The sequence below is a fragment of the Eumetopias jubatus genome, unplaced genomic scaffold (assembly GCF_037043125.1).
Source record: "Eumetopias jubatus isolate StellerSeaLion01/CBP00866 unplaced genomic scaffold, mEumJub1_p1.0 scaffold_10, whole genome shotgun sequence".
NCBI lineage: Eukaryota > Metazoa > Chordata > Mammalia > Carnivora > Otariidae > Eumetopias > Eumetopias jubatus.
The window spans coordinates 88,572,659-88,579,022 of record NW_028274816.1 but is presented as its reverse complement, the minus strand read 5'-3'; positions in this window follow the sequence as shown (position 1 = coordinate 88,579,022).

The following is a 6,364-nucleotide window of genomic DNA, read 5'->3' as shown; positions in this document are numbered from 1 at the left end:
AATGAAAATGAAAACACAACTGTTCAAAATCTTTGGGATGCAGCAAAGGCAGTCCTGAGAGGAAAGTATATAGCAATACAAGCCTTTCTCAAGAAACAAGAAAGGTCTCAAATACACAACCTAAACCTACACCTAAAGGAGCTAGAGAAAAAACAGCAAATAAAGCCTAAACCCAGCAGGAGAAGAGAAATAATAAAGATCAGAGCAGAAATCAATGAACTAGAAACCAAAAGAACAGTAGAACAGATCAACGAAACTAGGAGCTGGTTCTTTGAAAGAATTAACAAGATTGATAAATCCCTGGCCAGACTTATCAAAAAGAAAAGAGAAATGACCCAAATCGACAAAATCATGAATGAAAGAGGAGAGATCACAAGCAACACCAAAGGAATACAAACAATTATAAGAACATATTATGAGCAACTTTATGCCAGCAAATTAGATAACCTGGAAGAAATGGATGCATTCCTAGAGATGTACCAACTACCAAAATTGAACCAGGAAGTAATAGAAAACCTGAATAGACCTATAACCACTAAGGAAATTGAAGCAGTCATCAAAAATCTCCCAAGAAACAAAAGCCCAGGGCCAGATGGCTTCCCAGGGGAGTTCTACCAAACATTTAAAGAAGAATTAATACCTATTCTCCTGAAACTGTTCCAAAAAATAGAAATGGAAGGAAAACTTCCAAACTCATTTAATGAGGCCACCATTACCTTGATCCCAAAACCAGACAAAGACCCCAACAAAAAAGGAGAATTACAGACCAATATCCTTGCTGAACATGGATGCAAAAATTCTCACCAAAATACTAGCCAATAGGATCCAACAGTACATTAAAAGGATTATTCACCACGACCAAGTGGGATTTATCCCTGGCTGCAAGATTGGTTCAACATCCACAAATCAAGCAACGTGATAAATACATTAACAAAAGAAAGAACAAGAATCATATGATCCTCTCAATAGATGCAGAAAAAGCATTTGACAAAGTACAGCATCCTTTCTTGATCAAAACTCTTCAGAGTATAGGGATAGAGGGTACATACCTCAATATCATAAAAGCCATCTATGAAAAGCCTACAACGAATATCATTCTCAATGGGGAAAAGCTGAGAGCTTTCCCCCTAAGGTCGGGAACGCGGCAGGGATGTCCACTCTCACGACTGCTATTCAACATAGTATTAGAAGTCCTAGCCACAGCAATCAGACAACAATAAGAAATTAAAGGCATCCAAATTGGCAAAGAGGAAGTCAAACTCTCACTCTTTGCAGATGATATGATACTTTATGTGGAAAACCCAAAAGACTCCACCCCAAAACTGCTAGAACTCATACAGGATTTCAGTAAAGTGGCAGGATATAAAATCAATGCACAGAAATCAGTGGCATTCCTATACACCAACAACAAGACAGAAGAGAGACAAATCAAGGAGTCGATCCCATTTACAATTGCACCCAAAACCATAAGATACCTAGGAATAAATTTAACCAAAGAGGCAAAGGATTTGCATGCAGAAAACTATAAAATACTCACGAAAGAAATTGAGGAAGACACAAAGAAATGGAAAAACGTTCCATGCTCATGGATTGGAAGAACAAACATTGTGAAGATGTCAATGCTACCTAGAGCAATCTACAGATTCAATGCAATCCCCATCAAAATACCATCCACTTTTTTCAAAGAAATGGAACAAATAATCCTAAAATTTGTATGGAACCAGAAGAGACCCCAAATAGCCAGGGGAATCTTAAAAAAGAAAAGCAAAGCTGGCGGCATCACAATTCCGGACTTCCAGCTCTATTACAAAGCTGTCATCATCAAGACAGTATGGTACTGGCACAAAAACAGACACACAGATAAATGGAACAGAATAGAGAGCCCAGAAATGGACCCTCAACTCTATGGTCAACTCATCTTCAACAACACAGGAAAGAACGTCCAATGGAAAAAAGACAGTCTCTTCAACAAATGGTGTTGGGAAAATTGGACAGCCACATGCAGAAGAATGAAACTGGACCGTTTCCTTACACCACACACAAAAACAGACCCCAAATGGTTGAAAGACCGAAACGTGAGACAGGAGTCCATTAAAATCCTAAAGAGAACACAGGCAGCAACCTCTTCGACCTCAGCCGCAGCAACTTCTTCCTAGAAACATCGCCAAAGGCAAGGGAAGCTAGGGCAAAAATGAACTATTGGGATTTCATCAAGATAAAAAGCTTTTGCACAGAAAAAGAAACAGTCCACAAAACCAAAAGACGACCGACAGAATGGGAGAAAATATTTGCAAATGACATATCAGATAAAGGGCTAGTATCCAAAATCTATAAAGAACTTATCAAACTCAACACCCAAAGAACAAATAATCCAATCAAGAAATGGGCAGAAGACATGAACAGACATTTTTCCAAAGAAGACATCCAAATGGCCAACAGACACAGGAAAAAGTGCTCAACATCGCTCGGCATCAGGGAAATCCAAATCAAAACCCCAATGAGATACCACCTCACACCAGTCAGAATGGCTAAAATTAACAAGTCAGGAAACGACAGATGTTGGCGGGGATGCGGAGAAAAGGGAACCCTCCTACACTGTTGGTGGGGATGCAAGCTGGTGCAACCACTCTGGAAAACAGTATGGAGGTTCCTCAAACAGTCGAAAATAGAGCTACCATTCGATCCAGCAATTGCACTACTGGGTATTTACCACAAAGATACAAATGTAGGGATCCCAAGGGGTACGTGTACCCCAATGTTTATAGCAGCAATGTCCACAACAGCCAAACTGTGGAAAGAGCCAAGATGTCCATCGACAGATGAATGGATAAAGAAGATGTAGTATATACACACAATGGAATATTATGCAGCCATCAAAAGGAATGAGATCTTGCCATTTGCAACGACGTGGATGGAACTGGAGGGTGTTATGCTGAGTGAAATAAGTCAATCAGAGAAAGACATATATCATATGACCTCACTGATGTGAGGAATTCTTAATCTCAGGAAACAAACTGAGGGTTGCTGGAGTGGTGGGGGGGGTGGGAGGGTTGGGGTGGCTGGGTGATAGACATTGGGGAGGGTATGTGCTATGGTGAGCGCTGTGAATTGTGCAAGACTGTTGAATCACAGATCTGTACCTCTGAACCACAGATCTGTACCTCTGAAACAAATAATGCAATATATGCTAAGGAAAAAAAAAAAGAAGAAGATAGCAGGAGGGGAAGAATGAAGGGGAGTAAATCGGAGGGGGAGACGAACCATGAGAGATGATGGACTCTGAAAAACAAACTGAGGGTTCTAGAGGGGAGGGGGGTGGAGGGATGGGTTAGCCTGGTGATGGGTGTTAAAGAGGGCACGTTCTGCATGGAGCACTGGGTGTTATGCACAAACAATGAATCATGGAACAAACACTACATCAAAAACTAATGATGTAATGTATGGTGATTAACATAACAATAAAAATTTAAAAAAATAAAAAAGAAAATACAGACGACAAGACAAATATAAAAATGCTCCTAATCTCACCGCCCAGTGACAGGCAGTGTGAGCTCGAGGACAGTGTCTTCAAGCCCACATTCTAGGTTTCAACTGCCTGAACTAAAACCCCCACAACCTAAGGCAAATCCCTTGACTTCTCTGCCCTCCATTTTCCCATTTATTATTAAAAGAGAATATTCATGTCCTTTTCCTCACAGGACTGTATGGGTTAAATGAAGTAAGACCTGCCAATCCCTGAGCAGACACCGGTATAAAATAAGTTTCCAAAACACTGGCTGTTATTTCAGAATCTTGTTCATGCACGGATCTAGTTATTTTTTACAAAAATGGCACATTTCATCAACCCTCTGTTATTGAACACCTAAGGGTCTCCACGTATGATGATTACCAACAGCACAGAGCAGAAGTTATAGGCCCAGAAAAACCCCCAAATTATTTGTAACCAGAAATTTTTAAATAAGGAGGAAATCATTTAAAAAACCTCAAAAGACAAAAGTCTTTTTCAGAAAAGCTTGTAAAATATTGTGAACCTGAGACCACGGTCCACCAAATTCACTGATTCAAACATGTACCACATATATCACACATAGTACTTGGTGACGATAATCGTCCTGTTAATCAAATTGTTTCTCGGGGAGCCTGGGTGGCTCAGTCGGTTAAGTGGCTGCCTTCGGTTCGGGTCATGATCCCGGGTTCCTGGGAATTGAGTCCCGCATCGGGCTCCCTGCTCAGTGGGCGGGGGCTCTGCTTCTCCCTCTCTTCCCTGCTCTCTCTCTCACTCTCTCACTCGCTCTCTCAAATAAATAAAATCTTTTAAAACAAAGAAAAAGACAAAGTGCTTCTGACCACATGTCCTGTGATCAGTTCAAGGAGTGGAGGAGGCCTGCTGTCTCTGACCTGGCATAGAAACAGGCCCCGCAGCACACTGGATGGAGATGGGGCTTTGCAATAGCTGAGTTCAGATCTGTGGGAAATTCCTCCACGGTTGCCTGGCAATGCTGCTATGACCCTTCGGGTCCCGCAGTCACCTGCTGGCCAGATACATGGCCAGGGCTGGCATTTGCAAACAGCAGCCTGGCACCATGAACCACAGGAAGTGACCCCACAGTGAGTGCGGGTGGTGGTGGGGGCAGGAGGATCACGGACTGGAGACGCAACCCTCAGAGCCCAGCAAGCCAACACCTGCTTGACTTGGAATTCTCTTGCTGCCCTCTCTACCCCCATGAAGACCCACCATCATCTGGCAGTTGGGGGATGGGGGGGAAGGGAGGAGAAGAGTAAAAAGCAAGTAAGTTCTGGATGCTGCATTTCTCTCCTCTCCTCATTTGGCCTCTTTCCAGCCTGGGGCGTGTTTTCCTAGTGACAGCTGGTCAGGAAGATGAAGTTGAAGGGGCGCCTGGGTGGCTTAGTTGGTTAGGCGACTGCCTGCGGCTCAGGTCATGATCCTGGAGTCCCGGGATCGGGTCCCGCATCGGGCTCCCTGCTCAGTGAGGAGCCTGCTTCTCACTCTAACATTCCCCCCTCTCATGTGCTCTCTCTCTCTCTCATTCTCGCTCTCTCAAATAAATAAATAAATCTTTAAAAAAAAAAATGAAGTTGAAGTGAGGCCTGAGCCATCTGTTGGCCGTCACCCCACCAGGCTCTGGCCCCCTCTTCCTGGGCACTGCCCTCCCCTAGAAGCTCCTCTCGGAGCCCTTGAGGGGTCTTAGTCGCTTCCTGCTCTGCTTCCTGAAAACCCCGCTCTGGCCCCAGGTAGAGTTGGGGCCCTTGTTTTGAGATAATAGCATCCTCTCTGAGTTTCTGGGGTAACCTTGACTCTCTCTCTGGGCTCCATCCATCAGGATCAGGGGAAATGAGCAAGAGCATGGGAAGAGAGCTCCAGCTTCGGCGTCGAGCGGTTCTGACTGCACCATTATTAGCTGCAAGAACTGAAGGGCAGGCACTGACCTCTCTGGAGTGGGATGGGGCGTTCATTTCTCCCGGGGCCATAAGTCCCTGTGTTGTTTTGAGGATTCGCCGGTCTTCTGCGCCTAAAACAACATCACTGGGGGAGGTGCAGAGAGAACAAGAGCAGAATTCGTATCTCCTCTTCCTTCACACGGTCTGTGCCCTTCAGAGTTGGGAATCCGTAGAGCCCTCATTCTGCCCACTCTGGAAGGGCTCTTAAGGTAGGGATTTAAGTATGACTTCAAAATACGGCTTTGCAGACAATGCAATGTGGAGAAAGCAAGGGAGCCAGTGGCCTGCCTGACCTTCTACAATCCCTCACCACCCCGCCCAGTTTCCTGCCTCCCTGCCACTTCGTGGTTCAACAGCAGTGGCCTTTCACCCAAATCCTTGAGACACAAACCTTTTCGAAAGCCGCTTTGATCACTCCCAGGATAACTCTGAAGAATGTTCTATCAAAGGGAGCAATTTGCTGGGAAGAGCAGCCCCCATACTCTGTCCTGGCAGGTTTTTATGACAAACTACATTTGCATGGAAACAGGATTTGTTCTCGGTTCCGAAGCAGCTCATGTTTATTACCCCCAAATAAAACCATAACTCTCTCCAGGCACTTGGATCTGGTGACTTGATGGCAACATCAGATACAAGGATTGTGGGGGCGGGGGGTGTTGGCCTCTGTGCTCTCAACAAGAGATTGGACAGAGCCTGTGTATAGACTTTAAGAGGACAGCTCTGCTAACGGAAGAGAAGGACAGAGGGAACCCCCCTGCAGAGAGGTTTAATTTTCAATTAGCAGAGGGAATACCTAGGTCTTTGACCTTTTTCACTTGCTATGACAAAATTTTACAGAATTAATATAGAAGATGTCTCCCACCCCCACCCCCCAGTCCATGGGCAGGGAGGAGGAGGAGGACAG